Consider the following 20,584-nt stretch of genomic DNA (forward strand, 5'->3'; position numbering starts at 1 on the left):
AATTTTGCGTATTTATTCACGATTCTTTTGCTGCCCAGGCGACCTGTAAACGACATTTAATTCACTTTACTAGCAACCGCTCTAATACTTACATATCTTCAAATATAAAGGATTTTTTTTTTTTCTAATAACATATCGGCAATTTATTGGTGCTCCTAGATGTCTAGTCGAATAGAACCATAGAACTTTTCAGCAGTGCTCCTCATTACGAAACATTTGTATTGCAGTAAACGAGCTTGCCTTGGGAAGTGCACTTTTTTTTTTCTTTCCAAACAACCGTCTTGGTGATTTCTAGGTTTGGAGGAAATTGCTTTTACTTCTACTACTGGGCAGCTATGACCTGTTGACTTGGAACAGTTCGCAGCAGCTCAAAACCATGAAGGCATCAGTCCGTGTCTCGATGTCGCTGAAGGATTGAAGTTATATCAGGTGATTTCAGAGTATGCTTCCTTTTAGTTCATTGTTCCAGGTTAACTGTGCAAAACGTCGATGTGTCTCACACCTAGTTTATCTTTCCCGAGTATCTCCTGATAACTTTCCGAAATTAGAGTACCGATTTTGTGATGGAATATTTGAAAGCGGCGCGAAAAAGAATTAGCATGTAAATGCCTACAGAGTACCAATGACGGAACAAAATAACTGCCCTCTCGATGCGGTAATTCCGCTAAACAATTCTTATGGCGGCCCTGCAGTTTTTTGGCGAAATGGCAGAAAGTAGCCGGTTTGTGTGATGCACACTTACGCTGCGGACGCCAAGTTTTGTTCACGTTGTTTAGGCCAGCTGTGTCTCATCCTTTCGCACTGCCACCGCTGTAAATGCGTGTTCTGCGCACTCGGCGCTCCGCAGTGCTAAAAAATCTATCTGCACTCGTTAATAGCCACCTCAGATAGTGCTTTTTTTGTGTACTGTCATCTGGTCTTGGGCCAGCCATTTAGCGAAGTTGACAGATCGCTGGCGCGCGGTGAAGGGGAGAGGAGAGATTGCCCCGTCGGAATGGCACAGTGGTTACGGCGCTCGACTACTGTTCAATGGTACGGGATCGAATCCCGGCCTCGGCGGCCGCTTTTCGTTGGAAGCAAAAAGCAAGGTACCCGTGTGCTGTGCGACGTCGGTGCATGTTAAAAGAACCCCAGGCGGTCAAAATTTCCGGAGTCCTCACCTACGGCTCATGCCTGAGTCGCCCCAAAAATCAAGGAGAGAGGACGGAGGGAATACTTTTAATTCGCAGCTTTTTTTCAGCCATTGAGTTTGAAGCGGTTTTGCCACAGAAGGGCCAGTTGCATCTTGAGGCTGCTGCGAGGCCCCCTCCTCTATCTGTCAGTGAAGTTTTTCAGTCACTCGAGCCAGCGCTCCATGAGCCTGGGGGCGGGTAGGAGTAATGTGCCGATTGTATGGCTGATGGACGATTAGGGAAGACAGTGAGAGAGATTGCCGTAGGGGGGTATGCCCTCTCCGGTGTACAGAGGGTGTAAAGTTTTGCGTAGGAGACGAATGGATGAGGTTGACGGCTTAGGCTGCATGTTGATTTGCTTCCGATATTGAAGGGTCCCAGGTCTGACGACCGTATTGGCTAGGGAATCGTAGATGCTCGATGTAAAGATTCACGGACGACCTGATCAACCAGTTCGTTGCCTGCAATCCAGACGTGACTAGGTGCCATCTAATCCAAACTGTAGACTTTCACGACCCCCCGCAGACCTGCTACAATATATCGCAAGTACTTCTAGCGTGGAAGTTAATTGGGGGGCAGAATGGGGCCAAAGTTTGAGTGAGGATGGTTAGCAAACTGGGTGACACCCACCTGCATTACGGGAGAGGAAAAAAAAAAAAACACATTAACTAAAACCTAATATTTGGGAACATATGTGACGGACGGCAGATGGAGTTTTGTACGGGGAGGTGGAGGGCGGCTATCTACAATGTTGAGTGCAGCTTCGAATTAGGGTTTTTGTCGTTGGACAAGAAAAATCGTTACACCGCTTGCAGAATGAAGCAGCCTTGAGGAAGAACCAAGTTCTGCTCGGAGATGCGTCTGGCACTTACGCCTGTTTTTAGGCATGACAGCTCCGAGCACACTTGGCTCCCACTCTTTTTTTGTTGTTGTTTATGAATGACGCTCCCTCTGTTCGGAGAAGCCTCCATTGTGCTTGGATTTAAGTCACGGTAGCTTGTAGTCCCGTCGCATGGCTGATTGCGTGCTTGGGCGTGATGGTGCAGTGATTAGGGGGCTCGACTACTGTGCCTAAGGACTCGGGATTGAATCCGACTGCCGCTTTTCGATGGGGGCGAAAAGCAAGGCGTCCGTGTGCTGTGCGATGTCAGTGCACGTAAAAGAACCCCGGGTAGTCGAAATTTCCGTAGCCCTCAACTACGGCTTCGCTTTGGGACGTTCAACCCAATAAACAAAAACAAACTTGATCGCCTTCTGATGTGCACAATACTGGTATGAGGCGCCGTCCTATTAATCTGGCTCTTCAGCATACAGTGAAGTCGTACAGCACTCAATTTGCGCTTAGGTATTCCAGTGTACCCCCTCACCCCATATCGCACTTCTCCGCGCGCATACTTCCGGAGCGAGCCACGATTACTTCCTCTGCTATGTTCGTGGCTGGACGCGTCTCCTGGTACGGTCATCCGTGGCGGACGCATGTATGCCCAGTGCAGGGGACGGCGTTTTAGACAGGCGGGTGGTACTTGTGCACTCCGACAGTCAACTGGACTCGGCCCTGGCCTGGATCTCGCCGGACCGGCGATGGTGGTTTCGGCTCGTTCTACCCTAGCTTCATGCAAGATAGTCTTGACGCTGGGCGGCCGCGTTGGCCTTCTGATTTGAGGCGGAGGATGCGCTTCCTCGTTGGCGTCTGGCGCCAAGGACGCGCCCATCAAGCGGCTGCTACTGTCGCCGTCCGCCTTTCGAGCTGCACGCGGCGATCGGTCGCGATGCGTTGGAGCGGCCGACGTATGGCGATTTTGTTACAGTTGAGCGTAGGTCAAGCTGAGTCGGTGTACAGCGCGAAATGTTATACATGAGCTGAGGACAACACAGCGCAAGGTTGCATTGCGACTGCCAGTCCGTGCTGCGGACAGTGGGAATGGACTGAATGGCCGGACAGCTTTTGCGGGTGTGAGGCTGCGTAGTTTCTTGGGGCCCGTGCGTGTAGTACTGCAGAGGAAAGACGCTGATGAATAGGCGACGCGCAGTTGGGCAGTAGTGTTCCCGACGGCCTAAACACCGTCTCCTGAGGTTACGGTCGTAGCCGGCTTGGCACGCGTTTTCAATGCCCCTGGCGCAGAAACCTTTATTCATTAGGTCTTCATCGGAACATTTGTGTTGTTTTGAATGAGATTTGTGTAGTCTGAGCCCAGAGCGTTTTAGTACAGAAAACGCCGCATTCTTTTTGGCGGAGGCTGAACTTTTTGTTTTCTCAGAGAGAAAAACTCGAAAGCAACATGGTGCGGGCATTTAGTGAGGGCGTGGCAGCAGCAATATTAGCCAGTGGCTACTCGCGACGAGGAAGTTTTTATTGGACAGGCTCATCAAGCTAAGACCCGTGCTACTACGGAGTGAACGTGCAAACACAGAAATTTGGGTCCAAATTTGAGAGGCGCGCGTGTCGCACTGTGCACCCCTTTTCTCTCGTCCCATTTGATGTTAGTGCCAGACGCATATTTTAGGGGAGTCCCCAAGGTGGAATAGATTTGTTATAAAGGAGTAATTACTCCCTTATAATGTTAGTGCCAAGCGTCGGGCGTGCACTTTTCTCCCCCCCCACACACACACCTCCCAAGAGGCACGCATGTCGTGTAATAAAAATGTTTTACCTCACAGCTCGGTTCGGGGCTATAAACCGCTCCCTTTCTCACAGGAGCCCTGAATTAACCAGCGATTGCGTAAAGAAAACAAATTTGTAATCAGAAAATGCTCGCGAATGCAGTGCTTTTTTGCAGCCAGTTCCTTCTTTCCTGCCCTCGTTATGAAAAACTCATCCAGCCGTACGGGAAGAGACCCGCCCATTCTGCTTCTATCTCTGTATTTCGGAGCTCCGCAGACCCTAAATCTGCCCTCCGGGATGAACCCGAGTCCCATCAAAGTTTCTCAGCTATCCATGTTCTGGTGCTCCTTATGAACCATGCATGTTTTCGTAATTGATTGGAGCAGGATATACGCACCACTGCTCTGGAGATTTCGCGCTCTGTGTGGCTAACATTAAGCCCGGTTGCCAAGTTCACGGCATGTATGTGACGAAATGTACTGCGCGCTCGCCTCTCTCTTTTGCAAAACTATAGGTGGATTTGTGACAGAGGTGAACGTGCGTCAATATTGCGCTTAATCTGTGTAATCAAGTGTTTTCATAATTGGATAAACCTGCAGGTTATGAGTCCCGACGCAATGCGCTTTGCCTGAGAGCGCTACCCGAGATAGGTTTGTGGCCAGTGGTGACGCGTCGGTTTATGGGTCTGTTCAGAGCTTGTAAACTCTGCAGTATCTCGGTCGAACATTGTGAGCCCGCGTTGCCATTGCGGCGCTGCGGTACACGTGTAGGTTGTGAGCGATGCTGGCCGAGCCTTCCGCCGCGAGACGCGCCCCCCTGCCACCGCGGGACGTGTGATGGAAAGTGAAAGGGTTGTTCCCCCTCTCTGGTTGTACTGGGGCTGCGCTGGGACCAACGGTCACTGCAATGCGTTCGCGGTGGCTTAGTGGTTGCGGCATTTCGGCTCAAGCTCGCAGGTTCGATCCCGTTCCTGACGCAGCGCGATGAGCTCTCACTCCCATAAAGGTGTTTGACGGAAACTACCGTGCGAACGTGCGCTTGTTTCGTTCCTCGCGCGAGCCTTGCCGGTTGAGGCGTCGGAAGAGCCTCGGCTCCACGAGCTGCGATATTTACTTGCGCAGCAGCTGACTTACCGGTGTCGATGGCGTTCGTGCCTTCTTTGTACAGCTTTCCTTTTGGCATGGGGCGAACTTGGAGAGTGGCTTGTCCAAAGTATAGTAAAACGGAATACAGACGTCACCGACTAATGAAACTGCCGTATATTTCTCAGACGCCTGATCTGCGTCGGACGCAAGTAAAAAGGATGAAGGCAAGAGGAAAGTCATCGAGAAATGGGAGATGAGAAAGAGGACCAACTTGATCCTATTTGCGCGCGCGCTTGGGCGTAAAGGGGGTGACACGGATGCCGTACTATACACGTGTTCACCTCTGTGTGCAGTCTAGAGTCGACAATAAAGTTTATTTTCGCTCTCTCGTGACTAGTATGTTTTGTTATACTATAAGAAAGCAGCAGTGCTTCCAGATCGTGGCATTGTGGCGGCGGCAACGTTGTTGTGTGGGGTTGCACGCTGTGCGAGGAAGGGAGAGACATTCTTTTCGGCCGCGGGGAAGCTGCCTTCTCTGTCCTGTTCTGGTTACGCCGATGCGCCTTTTGTTTTACTTTCCTCATTTGTCTGTCGTATTCGAAACCTCAATTTCTTTCATATGTTGTCTGAATCTGCACCTGATAAAGGCGCTGGAAAAGTTAAGCAGGAAAGAAAGCTGTGTCATGTTAGTGCAGTACACGTAACGGTGCGCAGCGTGCGCGACTTTTTTCTTTTTTCGCAGCCTTCACGTCTTTCGACCTTCGTCACCTCCCGCTCGGAGAAAGCGTGTGAGCATCTTTTACTAACCTTGGCAACCCGTTCCCATCATGATCCCGCGAATAAGTTTTGACTTTACCGGAAAACAGAATCGCGTGGCGCTCTCAAGTGGACAACGCGTGAAAATATCTGAGGGGAGAAGGAAGTGATAATTGGCACAAGCATGGACTTGGGGGTTCCCCTTGTCCCGTTGCCAAAGATTGAGGTTCACGAAAGCAGTGTCGTTTCGGTTTTTTACCTCACTGCGGATGGCGTTGACCCTTCCAGTACTGCCGAGAAAACCGTAGGAAGAAAGGCGCGAATGTCTCTTTGTTTATTGTTATCACCTGGAGTGTCTTCCCACGGATATCGTCCGGGCGGCGTCGAATGCCTACTTCACCCGAGACGCCGACAGATAAGCTCCGTCGGCAGTTTCCGAATCGGCGTATCGACGGGAGAGATAGAGACAGCAATCGGGTACTGGCGTTTTGGCAGCCGTGTTGTGCGGTGTACTCTTCACGCTGTGTTTTGTACACACACTGGTTCCAGGATGTCAGCTAGCTAAGCTGGCATTCGCGTGCCATTCGAGCACGCCGGCTGAGTACGTGACTGAGCTGGCGTCGCGAACGTTGTCCTCGTGTGACCTGGGCGCATGGGCGAACCCCTTATGTGCGGTAACCTTCAGTAGTGATCTGAGCGCTAGTGATTTGTGTCGCGAGCGTAGGAAAGCGGAGAACCTTGGCTTTACGATAGTTTTGTCAAACTTATCTCGCTGCCTTCTGCCTCCTCGCTTCGATTACATGGTACACCCTTTGTCAAAGGTTTAGAGCCCAGGGGGTCTGTTTTTAATTCGTCTAGTGGCGCCTGATTAGCATTCGTGGAAGTCGTTCACATTGGAGAGGGTAGGACAAAATTTCTCCTTACCTTCAGTAAAGTTGGAACTCTGAGAATGCATTACGGACCGCACGGCTCAGAAGCAAACCCCCTGGGCAAACCCGGGCACGGGCAGAAGCAAACCCCCTAAACTTTTTACAAAGACTGTAAATGCGGTTTAACGTCCGAAATCAACATGGACAATGAGAGCCGCTTTAGGAATTCCGACCACGTGGTGCTGTTTAACATGCACTGTTTGCGGGCGTCGTGCATTTGCCGAGGCCGGGATCCAACCCTCGGGTCCAGCAGTCGAGAGCCCTAGCCACTGCGGCGGGACCAAAGTAAGCAAGAGAGAGTAGAGCCCGTACAGATATACGCGTGTCACCCTCGTTGGAACGGGCGATAAAATAAATGACAAAAATAGTGTCCAGCCCGGCGTGTATGAAACGAGTGAGTTCGGGATGTTTATCTATGGGGTGGGCGGTTGCGATCGTATTGCGAAAATACATTCCCCGTATCGCTGTCCGCCTGCTAGAACAGAAGAATTGGCAGAATTGAAATGTAACTGCCGCGCTGAAACGATAGCTTAGGTGTCGAAATTGAAACGATCATACCAGGCTTTCCCATTGTCTTTGCCTTGGATTCTGGCTGAAGGTGCATTTTTGGCCTGTTGCCATTCGCGCGATGCAGCGGTTGCTCCAAGAAACATTCCCGGAAAGAAATGTCCCTATTGGCGAAGTAGGAAAAAATGTCCCCGAACGGGGCTGAAGTCTTGCGCTATAGGACGTAGACTGCGTTTCCCCGTGGCGAGCTGCAATGATGAATGATGCATGTTAACTTTATTACAGCGGTTTCACCTGTCGGCTTGGAATTGACCGCGAACATCGAACTGATGCGGGCACTTATGACAAAAAAAAAAAATTATGGCAGTGGTAATAACCAGTGACAGCGCCTCGTCTTCACTTTATTTGCGGGCAAAAGAGGAGCTGACCACCGGCTTTACCGGAGAAGCTTGGAGCTATGCTTTAATATGTCCATGATGCATGACCGGTTAAGCCTCGTTCTGCTTATACCATCATCACCCTTATCACAATTCTACACCAGCATCAGAAGAACGGTTGAACCTCGTCGCCAGAATGTGTGGAAAGTAATTCTAGTGACGTCTTCTGCTTTGGGCGGTTCCCCGAGACTAACATACGCCGATCCGCTTGTACCTTTCTCAGTGGACAGTGTTACCAAACTTATTAGACCTGCCATATATGATTGCCTAACGAGCTGCGGAGCTCGGAACCTTGCAACATATAAAGAGCCAGATGGCTCTTTCACCATGCTTTTACGCGGTTCTTGTAAACATTTCGGGCCCCCAGGGGACGCAGGTTCCAAATGATGATTGCATTTAACTAAAAAAAGCCAAGAAAGAATGGCATTTTTTTTTTTTTATGTGAGTTCCGCAAGAAATCTTTTTTAGGGCCGGTTTTGGCCTTGGGGACGTTTTTTCCTAGTTGCCGCTTCTTCAGGGGACGTTTTTTCCGGGGACGTTTTTACCTACACCCGCTCCAATATAGTGTTTACCAACCGCTGTGCTAGGCCTTCCTGTGGACAGTTTGTTGACATCTGTAAAGTGCCAAGACCTTGGGAGCATTCCCCAGCTCTGTCGAAAGGCGTAATTCCACGCTTCAGGCGGCGGCGTGCGTGTGATGAAGACACAGCGTGCTCTCGGTAGGCTAACTACGGATAGGCTATTTTCCACCCCGTGTTCTAAGAGAACGGCGTTCCCACCTGCAGTGAGGTTGGCGTTTGTCTTTTCGTGCGAAGGGCTTGTACACAATTCGGACCTTTGCGAAAAAGCGTGAATTGGGTGTCCAACTTCGCTCTCAATTGTTCTTAAAAGTTCGATTCGTGCGTAAACTCCAGCTGCCGTTTGGCCGATTTGAAATTGTTTCAAGGTAAACTTCGCTCCTCGCTTCCATGCGTGTTTTCGGCCGATGAAATATCCTGGGGAGTCGTGAGGAGGATGGCGTTTCTCCATGCCGATCGACGCCCGAAGGCCTGCCTGCCCGTAAGAACGCGGCCAGGCAAATTGCAGAGCGACGGAGGGCATCGCGTCATCATGCAGAGGGGCTCCTCGCGAAAGTCGGTCAGGTCAGATGGGCCGACTGGTTTTTCGAGATGGTTATACAACTAAGGGCGGCTGGAAGAAGAAGCGGCCGATCGGAGCGTGGCGCCGATGCAAGGCCGTTTTCTTTTTTCGCTGTCTTTTCTTTCTGCGCCCTCGTCGGGTTGTTGTGCAGCCGGTTCAGTGAGCGAACTCGTCGGCGGTTTACAAGCACTGTATCTCTTCTGCGTCCCGTTTGCGGCAAGTCTTGAGGCTGTGTACGGCCGCCTTTTTTGAAAGTTCCGCCTGTTCGGGGGCAGTTCAGTTGTCGCTGCTGTGTGCGGCACTGTAGTGCACGGGTGGCGTCCGAACTAGCCTTTTCCCCATACGCTCAGGTTCAGCTGCTGCATCGCGCATGCCATCAGATTCACCCTACATACGGTGCAGTGGTCAGCTGATAAATAACAAACAACCGCCCTCAGCATTTGAACCGCGCCACCGCGGTTTATCTGCTTCTCTGCGCGGTCGTGCTTCCACGGTCGCCGATTGTTCCATAGCGAAAGTAAACTGGTGGCGAAGGTTGGGCCCAAAAGTGGTTTAGCGCGACCGCACCACAGCCACGGGTGGGGGGGGGGGGGGGGGGGGGGGGCAAACACTCAAATAAAGGAATTTACCTTACTTTATGAAAAAGGTAAGTTATTTTAATAAAACACTTCATTTTCTTTTTTAATGTTTCATCGGCATTGCTAGGTGCTTGCGAAGAAGGCAACGAAGCAGTTTCTTATCGCTGCCGTCTGCGATGGGGCTCCCGGGTACGAAGTTAGCTCGCTTGTCTCAAAATGTTTTCGTCTTACCCAGTTTTGTGAGTGAGTGTTTACTCATACTGCGTACGGCCAGAGCTAAGTCTGGTTGCGCCGTTGTGGCACGCTTTTTGTCTGTTTCAAAGCGCTTCGCGCGTATAAAACAGCTCAACAGCTCGCGGCAACTGGCAGCGCTCGCAGAAACGCACGCGGCGTATTTCTGCTTCCGAGTTTACGGCGGGTTTGTTGGCGATGAAAACGTGCCTTATGTAATACATTAGCGATTTGCTGTTTAGTGTGTTCTGGTACTGCAGAAAAAAATCCGTAAATTTCGGCAATGCAGCAAAAAAAAAAAAAAAGAAATGCGCGGATTATAGGAAAACAAGGCACGCAACATCCCCGTCTTTTATATTTACTTTCATCGCTTTTCGCACTTTTTTTCGCGTTGTACGGCGCTCACGGGCCTGATACTTGGGCCTGAACATGACATCGCCTTTTCAACAGAGTGCGCGCGTCTTATACGAGTGAGACAGGCAATTTTTGTCTCAAGCCCACGAAGATCAAGGTTCATGCTCTGACCTGCCCTACTTTAGATTGAATCGATGCTGCTTTGTTCATTATATCGTACTTGATTCAAGGATTAAGCAGGTGAAATGCAGCACTGACAGCGTACTGCCCGGCGGGCTGCCGTAGACTGAGTGGACATCAACTCTGGCTAGACAACAAGGCACAAGTATTCCCCAAAAATGAGATTACGCCGATACTGTACAGGAAACCTCGCCGCACAAGAAACTGCTCACGTGTAGAGCGGTGAGTGGATTGAGTTTGCCGAGCTTACAACAAGGCGGATGCTTCTTCCGGCAGATAATCTGGTGTTGCACTGTGAAATGACTGATTTCCTGAAACCTAGGGAAGTTTAAGGAATTTCTGATGTGTGTGATCTTTATAAATGGTAAAGTAGTAGTGTAATTATTTTTTATTCAATGACAATGAATTTCACCATGTGAAAGAACTTTTACACACTTGACAAAATTTAGGACTATCAGCGATTAATTTTAAGTAACATTAAAGTATAAGCTACGAACCAGTGACCATCATGTGACTATAAATATGTATTTATTCCCGAACTAAACACCGATGGTTAAGCACATATGAAGCTATTTTACTCCCCTTGTCGGAAACAACCAGCTTGCTCGAAAGACAGCACAGACGAAGAGGGGTTCTGATGATTCTAATGGCCGGGCTACCAGCATGCATTGATCTATGTGTATTATGTAATATTTAGTGTAACAGGTGCGGCGAAGATTTGTTTCTCAAACGTTCGAGCATTTCTCTAAAGCGAAATGTGCTCATTACCACTGTTACGGATGCGCAGAATCCTTAAACGGTAAAATATGAAATGCATATATGGGTTTAACGTGAAACGTCGACTATATGACGGATGATGTAGGGGCGGGCTTCGGTATCGTTGACCACGTGGATTGCTTAACGTGCAGTCAAATCCCACAGCCAATGAGCGCCTTTCGAAACGTCCGGGATCGAACCCTCCGTTCTCGAAATCAGCATTCGAGCGCCCTACCACTGAGACCCGCGACAGAGGTTTATCAGCAAAAAATAAAAAGGTACTCAGACAACTCTGGCGTGCATACAGAAGGCACAGAGTGGCTTAATAGTAATAATTATAATTGGTTCACCGGAAAGGAAAGACGCAGTACCTGTCACACTTGTACTGTGGACACCTGAACCGCGCCGTGTAGGAAGGGTGGAAGGTGGGAGTGAAAGTTGAAAGAGAGAAGAGGAGTCGTAGTGGAGGGATACGGAGTAATTTCGACCACCCAGGGATCTTTAACGGGCGCTGACATCGCACAGAGTGCCTTGTTCAAACTGGATTTTGCTAGGCAGCAGTCTGCGGTCGCATGTTTCAGTAGCTGAGGTATTCCAAACAGAAACGGGAATATGTGATTTTTGAGCTTTTGCATTAGGTTGTATTGACGGCACCAACCTGTTTTGCTTTGACATGGCGCCTAATGACAGCACCACTTCGTTTGAGACACCGCTTGTCAAAGAATCTCAAGTGCCGAAGACTTCGACGGATGATGTCCTTTAATTCCAGCATGACATACACGATACGGACAAATATTTTTTTTAATGGAGCGTGGGATGATGGCCTGTTGATATTTATTTTGCAAGAGACAGATAGGTAAGCAAAAGCGCACAGAAACCGCAAAACAAATAAAAAGCACTCTTGTACACGCCACACGCGCACGTAAATCACTGCGGGCTGGCAAGAGACGCGAACACTCATCCACACTGAGTAGGGTTCGCCGCTATGCCGCTAGGTAGCGACTCTGCTCAATCTCGAGGCCAATACCGTTGGTGTCACACTACATTGTTTCCTGCAGGACTTTCACACTTAAGCACTTAAGCTCACGTCAGCATGTGTAGTCTACCTTACACGTGCGCATTAGTAACTTTACATAAGTTGGTCAGTGCTAGCTTTGTTGTACTTTTGCTGGTATGCTTTGTCACTGTATTTGTGGGCTTGATATAATAAAACGCGAATATTTTCGAGCTATACTTGTTCGACACTCTATTGCAAATTGTGCGGTTTCACCAGCGCTTTGCAGGTCATGCTGTACAGGTATGCCGAGCCTGTCCCTTTGGAAGAGTTGCTGGTCGCTCCATTCCTGTGCCGACTTTTAATTTCTGGGTTTTATTGTCAACTGTACTTAAAGAGCAGGATTCAAGCCCAGTAGAATGAAAAAGGTTGGCAAGCGCGCTGCATGCCGCCCTTCAAAAGGACTGCTTCGAAAATACAGCAGGGCGCATTCAAAAAATGACACTTTATAATTCGCACCATTGTTTACGTAGTCGTGACGTGACGCAAGGTCACTGACTTTAATTGCCCCCCCCCCCTTAAAGGGTCCCAGAAAGGGGGGTCTGAGGTTGGTTAGATAATGCTTGTGTTGTGTGTACAGGCCACTGGGCATTCATGCCGCGTACAAAACCTCAAAAGCGAGCCGATAATTTACAATACATTTTTAAAAATTGCCACCTCTGCGCTTCGCGGCGACCAGCAGCGCCTGTCTTTGGCGCGAATTCTTTCATATTGCGTCACATCTGGCTTATTGCGTCACTTGCTCGAGGGCTATCATTGGTTCGCCATGCCAACGTCACACCCTGCATTTACAAACATAAAAGTGCTAGATACAATACATTTTTACTTTTTCGGAATAATTTCATTTCAGAAAGAAATTAAGTCATTTGCGTCTAGTTTTACTATGCCTGGGGTGAGCGGTATCAAAAATGAGTGCAGCACTTCCGGTTTTCTGTCCTGTCGTCTGCGTGCTACTTTGCCGGCGCCGCCGTTGAATCCGTAGCTTCCCGACCTAAGCTCGGTGGTTAACGGCAATTTGCTACCATTACCACTAAATTTTTGTTCCGTTTTTATTCCTATTCTATGATAAACCAAAAGGTATTCAAGGACTACGCTGCTACTTACCACTGAGCATCTGCGCTCCCGCTGTCAGGCGAGCCCGCTGACGAGTCCGATCCGATCCGCTCGGTTACGTATTTTTGTGGGCTCCGCCTGGGCTCCGCCTGTAATGTTTGTTTTTCTACCGTGCACGAGTTGAGAGGGAAAAGGCAGGGGGTCATTTTTAATAGCCGCTATTTCTTGTTCTACGCAAGCTTGATTAAAAATTTTTGCGGGAGAATGCCCCCTGTACTCTACATAACGCAAGCATTATCTAACCAATCTCAGTCTATGGAACCTTCGCTACCAGTGTGTGTGTGTGTGTGTGTGTGTGTGTGTGTGTGTGTGTGTGTGTGTGTGTGTGTGTGTGTGTGTGTGTGTGTGTGTGTGTGTGTGTGTGTGTGTGTGTGTGTGTGTGTGTGTGTGTGTGTGTGTGTGTGTGTGTGTGTGTGTGTGTGTGTGTGTGTGTGTGTGTGTGTGTGTGTGTGTGTGTGTGTGTGTGTGTGTGTGTGTGTGTGTGTGTGTGTGTGTGTGTGTGTGTGTGTGTGTGTGTGTGTGTGTGTGTGTGTGTGTGTGTGTGTGTGTGTGTGTGTGTGTGTGTGTGTGTGTGTGTGTGTGTGTGTGTGTGTGTGTGTGTGTGTGTGTGTGTGTGTGTGTGTGTGTGTGTGTGTGTGTGTGTGTGTGTGTGTGTGTGTGTGTGTGTGTGTGTGTGTGTGTGTGTGTGTGTGTGTGTGTGTGTGTGTGTGTGTGTGTGTGTGTGTGTGTGTGTGTGTGTGTGTGTGTGTGTGTGTGTGTCTTGAATGTTCTCGGAGCGACGCTGTCGCTGGCCCCCGAATGCACGTCGCGTGAGCAGCTGCGGCTTCACTGCCGCTGCGCGCTGGACGAAAAGAAATTTCGCGTACCATGTATCTACAATTCACGCACAAGCTTTGATTATAGGAGAGGGGTAATATATGTTTTTTTTTTTTTTTTTTTATGTGCCGATAACAATTTGTGTGTGAACTGTCTATTGAGTTTGGGTTTCTGCCTGCCAGGGCTCTGGTAGGCTCTGGATCTTCTCAGGCCTCTGGCTGGTCGCCAGTCATGAAGTATCTGCCCCAAGCCATGTAGGTGTAGCTTAGATGGATGAGTGGTGAGTGAGGTTGACCAGACTGACAGTAACGACGCCGCCTTTGATCGCGACACCGATTCTCTCTCCCTCTCGCTTTCTTTTTCCGCCGGAAAACGCGCATAGTGCGGATGTCGAAAACGGGCGCGTGCTTGTCACCCTGCGCGCGCTTATTTAATTACCTGTCTCGCTAATCCCGTGCTCAACAACCATGTTCTGAAGCATACGCTTGTCAGCTTGCTAGCTGCTGTCAAAAACAGTATGAAACCAGCGACCAACGAGTGGCGAAAGCAGCATTTTGTCGCGTGGGCGATTCCTCTGCCCGAGGGGCACATGAACTGACTCGAGGCGGGTCGTGTAAACACAGGGGTAGGGTTTATTCCTCACATGTCCGGAGGTCTGGGGTGTCGTGATCGGGAGGCAGCAGCAGGATCACCCGCACACTATAGGCGATCCGGCGAGGAAGAGAGAGTGGGACCGGTTATCAGGGGGTGTTGGGTTATCCCGACACGAGCGGAGAGAGGAAAAGGGTAAAGGGGCGGCGCATCGGTAGCCGCGGGAAAAGCGCTCCTTCAAATCGGGCTGGCGCGGTCCCCATCAGTCGACCGCGCAAAGAAGAAACGGGGAGAAAGAGCGTGGTACTGTTTGAAGGTGAGGTAGCGATTCGAGAAGATGTAGAAGGTACGGGAGTCGCAAATGAACAGGACAATCACGGAGACGAGACGTAGTGACTCGACGATTGAGTTTTTTTTTTTTTAGCGGCAGGTTCGCACGTGCATAGAAGCGAAAAAAAAGTATGTGTATCTGGACGGCTTTCTCCAGAAACCGTAGTACCCGTAGCACTCAAAGGGGTTCGTATGCTGTCTTGACAGCCCGCGTACTCCAGGCTTGGGAGGATCTATGGAGGATCCTACCATGCTTAATTGGCGAGGGAGAACCGTAGCTTTTGTCGCCTTTGCAAAGTAGGACGTGCGGCTGGCACCGATATCGACCAGGGCGCACAGTCGAGGCCGCACCTGCATCGCGGGAGTAAACAGGTGACGCGGCCTTTGTCGGCCTGGGCGAATAAATAAGGACATTCTGTTTGCCCTCCGCCATTGGCCACGCAGCACCTTCATGGTGTTGCTGAGAATGGGGCTTTCCACGGAGGAAAAAGAAGATAGAGTAGCAGTTTGTAGAATACAATAGACAGTTATAATGTAGTGGCACAATGACACAGAAGCAGACAAAAATGGTGACAGTGGCAAACTGCAGTGAATACTGCTTTAGTTTGTGATGTGTGATAAGTTCAAGATGAATACAGTTTTCATGCAGATTATTAAGCAGCTGTGGTAATTTGTTTTGTAATGTTTCATAGATATAATTCGTTCTGAATATTTTGATGTCTTTTTGGTCGGTACGTATTGTGCTACGTTCTTTTCCTTTGTTTATCATACAATTTCTGGAGATAAAATGTTATGTTAGTAATTTTACATTTAATCACATGGTATAAGTGGCATTTCGATTGTGGGGAGAATTCCGTATTTGAGAAAGAGAGTTCCTTATTGTGATATGATCTAGGTACGTTTTAAATAAACCGCAGAAAATATATGTAGCTTTTGCAGGTTTTGTTGTGATGTTGCAGCCCACACTAAACTACAGTAATTGAGGTGGAAAAGCAAACACACGATGAGCAAGGCATGAACAAGCAGTGCTTGACAGTTTTGGTAAATAGACCAAATGTTTGATATATTTTGTTGCTTTGTAATTAACATGGTCATCCCCAAACATATTGGGGTTACATAAAATAATTCGTTATTTAGAACAGTGGTGCAATTTTCAGACACGTGGAATTGTAGTATTATATTTGCTTTGATATACTGGCTTGTTCTAGCTCTAAAATTGCTTTTTTTTTTTTTTCCAGTGTTCACTTTCAAACATTTTTTGTGTGTGTCCATTCATGTAGCTGTTTCAACCCATGATTTGCTCTCTTTAAGTTCTCATTTATGTTATCACTAGAAAAAGCATGCTTGTGTCATCCACATACATTATCAGTTTTGTTGGGAAAGCCGTCAGAATTATGTTGTATGTCGTTAATGTAAGTGTTAAAAGAAAGGGCCCTGTTATGCTGCCAATAGTTTATAGATCCTCTTCTATAAACGTTGATGCTACCTTTTGGGGTGCCGCTGCGAAGTGGTATCTAGCAGCGCTTTGTGGAAATATATTTGCAGGATCTGTACTGGGGAGCAGTGGTTATGCTAGGCATGTTTTTTCTCAAACTTTGTAAAGTACCAGCATATTGTTCCTTCAAAAGGTATACTGAATATTGGCAAAACAGATAGATGACTATAATTACTTAAATCGTTTCGGTCCCCTTTTGACAAATGATGAATACATACATGATTTATTTGTTTTGGGGAAAGATCGCTTCAGAGATGCATAAATTGAAGTTGTGTGCGAGACAGCAACAACATATTCATGGGTTCTATCTGTAGTCCATTGATATAGTAGAATTGTTTGCAGAACTCTGCCACCACCTCACTTTCCTCAACTGACTTGACCGAGGAATATAGTATTGGCAGTTGGACTTGTCGGTTATGTCATCTTGTAGGTTAATGACACTAGAGAGATATTAACGAAATGTTTGTCTTTAACATATAATGTTCATTTTATTGTAATTAATTTTGTGTTCTAAAAGGCTAAGTAATTCCTTCCTGATAATGCCTACATGACCTCTGGTTAAAACAAACTGGTTGACATAAGATCATCCTCTTTTTTTCTTTTGCTGTTGCTTGTAGAAGGTTACGATACTTTTTCAAAATGTGCAACTCTTTATTTTGTCAATTGCGTCCCTTGCAATCAATGGTTTGAGTACAGAGAAAAACTTGCTCTGTAAAAGGGCTTAATGGTGTTTAAGAAGTTACTGTATTAAGCATTGTGCTCCAATATGCTCCCTGTAAAGTGCGTCGGAATTAAAGATATACATTATTTATTAATCATATTTTGAAATAAATGCGATGAACTTTTGCAAACATCGGAGAGACTCTAAACACCACCACGATATGATAGATTTTCTCTAATATTGGAAGGAATGATGTATGTTATAAAGGCACCAAGAAATGATGAGGAAGAAGCTGTAAAGCTAATTGGAAGTTGAATTACATTTAAAACGCGTTGTCTTTTATGAGAAAATCCTAACTTTTCACGGAAGAGTCTTTACTGAGCAACAGTACCACCAAACAATGGTCAAGCAGTTCCCACTACTCTGCTGCTGTTAGAGATCCTGAGGGAGCTGCTCTAGACTTTACTCTCCGCGTGCTCAATGCCTGCTTCAGAACGCGTGCGGGTAGTTATTTCTGATGTCTTTGTTGAGTTTGTAAACAAGAACGAGTTTCCGCCTTTCATTTTCCGTCCTCGCAGCCTGCAATGTCAGCGTGTGGCGCTCGAGCGCCGTGGCTTCTATTTTTCAGCAACGTATACACTTTAGGTAGACAGCTCCAATGTTTTTGCTTTCTAAGTTTTGTACGGAGTATTATTGCTCAAAAGGAGAGGAAAAAAGAACAGAATGTTACTGCGTGTGCAGAGTGTCTTAAATGTGCACCGCTCCCCAAGGTTTCTGTTTTTTCGTCGCCCGACGAACACGCAGGCGGTTCTGCTCGTTTCCGCCCGTTTGCCGTGGCCCCAAGGGGCACGCTGAGCCGGCCCGGAGTCGCTACTGCCGCCTCGCACGAAGGATACGACGGAGGAGTGAGCTGCCTCTCTGGCCGGCCTAATTGCAGCGGAAGCCGGCCTCTTCATATTTCGGCGCTGCGCCCTTCTTCTGGGCGCATACGTAATGCTCTTCGCAGTTCGGAATATTCGCCGCACGTCCCTGGCGGACGCGTCGAGGCCGCCGCCGGCAGAAGGCATTCGCCATGTCACGTGGGAGCCAAGCAGTCCATATTATGAAATGATTAAACTACTCTGATTCGAACGCTGCGCACCAAAGCGTGATTGAATTTTAATGCGTTGATTTAGGGTTCTGTTACAATTTTATTGAAGGCGGTATGCTAAATTTTGTAGTTTCTTTTTGCGCCACTTCTAATGACCGTGAATTGACAGCGTGACCTTGCGGACATTGTTGCGGTTTCCGGTCGTGAGTGCTTGCGAAGCATGCTACGTAACTTTCCGCTGTCTATGCACCAGGAAAAGCGGGTGTTAGCTCGTCTCAAAAGTTTCCGTTTGCCAAGTTTTCGTCTTGCACGCTGGCTCCTTGTCGTTAGGTAGGATTAGATACTTCACTCCTGTATATGTGCGCTTGGGTCGCGGATACGTTTTTGTCGGTGCTGCCAGTGTCGTATGTCTTGTTAGTATGAGCCATTACTGTGGTTGATATAATCATGAACGTAGCCATACTTGTCGGACCCCCTTGCTGTACCGCGTAGGCAGAATGCACTAGCGCACAGCTGCGGCGCTGCAGTGCGACGTCGCCGACGGCCATATTTGTGGTATCAGGCGATCGGAGATTCGGCCAGTAGTCGCCGCACGTGATAGCCGGGAAAAAAAAAAAAAAAAAAAAAAACGTCGTAAATGAACGCCACTGCGGATTATCAATGTGCTTTTAATTTGCCTCTGATAGGAAATAGCTTTGGGGGGCAGGTGGTATTTGAGATTTTTATAGTCTAAGGACCCCCCTCACTTTGGTCATAAAATGGTTGCTTAGCATCGAGTAAATATGGTATGTTCGTGTCTTTTACTCCGCGTTGTTTTGAAAACTGCACACGTATTGAAGCGCTAACCGCATGAGGCGACAAGCGACAATTCGCGGCGACACCTTCGCGCAGTGGGGCTGTCGCTCAGGTTCTAGGGTTTTACAAAATTTCGCCTGTCGCCCGGAAGCAGATCGCGAGACAGCCAATCGCAGAAGGCTCTAGGGTACTCAACTTCCGTTCTGGCTCTTATTTTTTTTTCTGCGAGTGAAGTTTGTTTTCCTAGTCCGGTTTGGGCAAAGAACCTGCAGACGCGCACTTCGTCTGATCCGTGCATATATGAGCGCATCGAGACAATTCACTAAAAGCTTGGAAAGGTAGTAAAGAAAAGAAAAAAGGCTAGTGTGGCTAGGTATTGTTAATTTTTTGAAAGGAGCAGGAGAAAGTCACTGCTTGCAATGCTAGTCTGCATCGCAGTGTATCGTAGCTCACCGCTACGCTATGACCCTTTGAAATGCGAAGCGTTACAAGAAATGTCATCAGTGTTTTATCGTACTTCATGCTGTTTAGTGTTAGAAACGGGATATAGCGTACTTTCACTCCCCTTGCGCGAACGACGAGGCGACGGTAACAGAGCAACGCTGAAAACGCGCCTCTCTGTCGCTGAGCCCCGTCGCTCCGTGCGGTGTGCACCAGTGGCAACGACAGGCGTTGACGTCGTCTTTGCGCGACGCATCGCCAGGGATTGTCGCCTCATGCGGTTACCGGTTGACAAGTTTGTATCCATCTTCGTCAGCCCACCTCGTGAGTTTATGGAGGTCATAAATTTTTGCAGCCCTCTCGACCAGCCATTGATTTTCGTAGCCACCGTTTTTTCTTCGAGGCCAACGTGAGCATTGGCAGGCGCAGTTGGCACCTCTCGGAGTGACTGCCGTGTCCGCGGCCGTGCACCAGCTGTCACGTGGAGCCAGGGACGCCTGCTGAGCGTAAATCACCCAACACGTGTCGCGGTACGCACATGCCGGCGGGGCACCCCTCTTGGCGCCCCAGCCTACCTTTCGCCGAAAAGGAAGGTCGCTTCCGTTTGCTGCTGTATCGTTGGGAGGCTGTCACGCGCCCAGAGGTTATCCTTGAGCCGAGTCGCATCAGTCGCTTTTTATGTTCGTGTTCCGCATCCCTTCTCGTGTGCGAAGACTTGAATTCTGCGCTCAGCGGCTCAACTTCTTGTGGCATGTAGCTGGATAACTTTGCAGTACTGCAGCTGATAGTGTCCCATTCGCAGGTTGTTGTGCCCTCAGATAGGTTGAGCGGGGTTGTAACCGATCACGTGCCTCGCGCCGCCTTCGTCGTCTTCGGCCGTGCAGCCTCTCGGACGTTCTTTGCGCCTCTCTGCAGAAGTTACCGGCTTCCACGTCTTTCCTGCTCAAGTGTAATATCCATACACCGCGAAGGAAGGTGGGGAAGGGGCATGATTACTCGGTAAACGTCATCACACGCGTAAAAAATAAATCCACACGTGCCAACCATCCCGATTCGGCCGGCAGACTCCCGATTTTTTTATTTGCTAAACTTTGCAGTTGTCGGACCACTGCCCTACATCTCCCGATTAGTTGCCCGCGTAAGAATGGCTTATTGCGAAGCTTGAACTGCGGAATCTGCATTTGCATCGTAATCACCATTGGCATCATCGGCTGATCAAGCCAAGGCCAAAGTAGCTGTGGCTCGTTGCATTTCATGTTTGCTGTTGAAGTTGCTTGCGTGCATGCTAATGCTTAGTTAGGCCACCTCTGCGCAGTTGGAATTCTCGCGTGCTTAAGTCATGGCGCTATCAAAGCCCGTAAAGCAGGCGTTTTTGCAATCTTGTATCCATGCTTTGTGCCATTGAGAAAGGCGAACATTTTGCATTTGATACCCCTTAAATGGGGCCTTTGAGGTATCAATAAATAAATAA

The 20,584-nt window shown here is 48.5% G+C and overlaps 1 protein-coding gene across 3 annotated transcripts in view; it reads left to right on the forward strand.

Annotated features, from left to right (window-relative positions):
• DIP2 (disco-interacting protein 2) overlaps window positions 1–20,584 on the forward strand; it is a 236,597-nt gene that overhangs the window by 492 nt on the left and 215,521 nt on the right. The window lies entirely within an intron of this gene.

This window comes from Amblyomma maculatum, chromosome 1, assembly GCF_055883805.1.
Source record: "Amblyomma maculatum isolate TAMU_Amacu chromosome 1, ASM5588380v1, whole genome shotgun sequence".
Lineage (NCBI taxonomy): Eukaryota > Metazoa > Arthropoda > Arachnida > Ixodida > Ixodidae > Amblyomma > Amblyomma maculatum.